We start from the raw sequence: 2,478 nt of genomic DNA on the forward strand, positions 1-2,478 counted from the left end.
ATCCGGCCACCCTTTATCGGCGACCATAGCCGGAGGTAGCTGTGCAGAGACCTCGCGAGAGGGCATCAGATGGGGGAAGGAAGATTGGGCACCGGAAAAGACGGCCGGAAGCGGGTCCGTTGAGCGCTCCTTCAAGAACAAGGGTGCTGCGAAGGTTCAGGCCCTCCTTCTAGCGCCAATCCTGTTGGTGCAAAAATCTGCTTGCGCCAGAGAAGCTGGAGTCGGGGAAGCCGCGGTCGCCGTCGGGACCTGCAAGGGAAGTCTAAACCAGAGGTGGGGTTGCTCCGGCAAGATCCTCCGACGCTCAAGTCAGTTCTCTGCCTCAACAAGAATGGAGTGCTCGAACGGAGAATTTAGCAGAGTTTTGAGATAAGAAATGAGCTTAGAGAATAACGTATCTGGATCCCCCTTTTATAGGCGGAGGAGGCAACGGATTGATGGCGACGTTTGTAACCGTCTGGTAGTGGGCCGCCCATGGTCAGGAGAATTTATTGCGAAGGGTAGTGGGGTAGACTCGTGGCTATTGTCATAGCCTACCATGTAGGGCCTGTTGCAGGTAGTGGAGCGGCGTCCGTTGCTGCTAGTTGTCAGCGAGTAGTGGAATCGTGCAGCACCTGCCGCAGGGAGCGAAGCAGAATCGTGGCCGTTGACACAGCCTGTCAGAGAGTAATGGGCCCGCCGCAGGGGGTGATGGAGCCGCGCGGGATCCGCTACAGGAAGTGGAACAGGATCATGGTTGTTATTGTGATCTGCCAGGGGGCGCGGATCTGTTGGTCGAGGCTCGGCAGCGGTCAGAGTCCGGCCTCTGTAGAAGTCCGGGAGGGGTCCTCCTTTCGGTTGGGGTCGTGGGTGGAGTCCGGCTCTCGTAGGAGTCCGGACGGAGCTTACCTGCAGTGGATACTGAAAGCGGAATCCGGCTCCCGTAGGAGTTCGGGCGGAGCCCTCTGCAATCAAAGTTAAAGATGAAGTCCGGCTCCCGTAGGAGTCCGGACGGAGCTTACCAGCAGCTGATACTGAAGGCGGAGCCCGGCTCCCGTAGGAGTCCGGGGGGAGCTGAGCTGCCGTCGAAGTCGAAGGCGGAGCCCGGCTCCCATAGGAGCCCGGGCGGAACCGAGCTGCTGCTGATGTCGAAGGCGGAGCCCGGCTCCCGTAGGAGCCCGGGCGGAGCCGTGCTGAAGTCGACGGCGGAGCCCGGCTCCCGTAGGAGTCCGGGCGGAGCTGAGCTGCTGCTGATGTCGAAGGCGGAGCCCGGCTCCCATAGGAGCCCGGGCGGAGCCGTACTGAAGTCGGCGGCGGAGCCCGGCTCCCGTAGGAGTCTGGGCGGAGCTGTGCTGAAGTCGGCGGCGGAGCCCGGCTCCTGTAGGAGTCCGGGCGGAGCTAAGCCGTTGTCGTTGCCGGTGGTGGAGCCCGGCTCCTGTAGGAGCCCGGGCGGAGCTGTTCTGCAGCTGATGTTGGAGGCGGAGCCCGGCTCCCGTAGGAGTCCGGGCGGAGCCGTTCTGTTCCGTCATCGATTCTGCTGGTTTCGGCTGTGGGTATTCTATACCCAACAGTTGTTATTGTGATCTGCCAGGGGGCGCGGATCTGTTGGTCGAGGCTCGGCAGCGGTCGGAGTCCGGCCTCTGTAGAAGTCCGAGAGGGGTCCTCCTTTCGGTTGGGGTCGTGGGTGGAGTCCGGCTCCCGTAGGAGTCCGGACGGAGCTTACCTGCAGTGGATACTGAAAGCGGAACCCGGCTCCCGTAGGAGTTCGGGCGGAGCCCTCTGCAATCAAAGTTAAAGATGAAGTCCGGCTCCCGTAGGAGTCCGGACGGAGCTTACCAGCAGCTGATACTGAAGGCGGAGCCCGGCTCCCGTAGGAGTCCGGGCGGAGCTGAGCTGCTGTCGAAGTCGAAGGCGGAGCCCGGCTCCCGTAGGAGCCCGGGCGGAACCGAGCTGCTGCTGATGTCGAAGGCGGAGCCCGGCTCCCGTAGGAGCCCGGGCGGAGCCGTGCTGAAGTCGGCGGCGGAGCCCGGCTCCCTTAGGAGTCCGGGCGGAGCTGAGCTGCTGCTGATGTCGAAGGCGGAGCCCGACTCCCGTAGGAGCCCGGGCGGAGCCGTGCTGAAGTCGGCGGCGGAGCCCGGCTCCCGTAGAGTCCGGGCGGAGCTGTGCTGAAGTCGGCGGCGGAGCCCGGCTCCTGTAGGAGTCCGGGCGGAGCTGAGCCGTTGTCGTTGCCGGTGGTGGAGCCCGGCTCCTGTAGGAGCCCGGGCGGAGCTGTTCTGCAGCTGATGTTGGAGGCGGAGCCCGGCTCCCGTAGGAGTCCGGGCGGAGCCGTTCTGTTCCGTCGTCGATTCCGCTGGTTTCGGCTGTGGGTATTCTATACCCAACAGTTACGATTCATCTTATTTTTTGAATAAAAAAAGAAAAAAAAAACTATAGCAAACCCCATTTAAAAAAAAAAAAAATTCATATTTAAAGGGTTGATAGTTTTTCCATATATATGAA

Source organism: Elaeis guineensis, chromosome 2 (genome assembly GCF_000442705.2).
Source record: "Elaeis guineensis isolate ETL-2024a chromosome 2, EG11, whole genome shotgun sequence".
In the NCBI taxonomy this organism is placed as follows: domain Eukaryota; kingdom Viridiplantae; phylum Streptophyta; class Magnoliopsida; order Arecales; family Arecaceae; genus Elaeis; species Elaeis guineensis.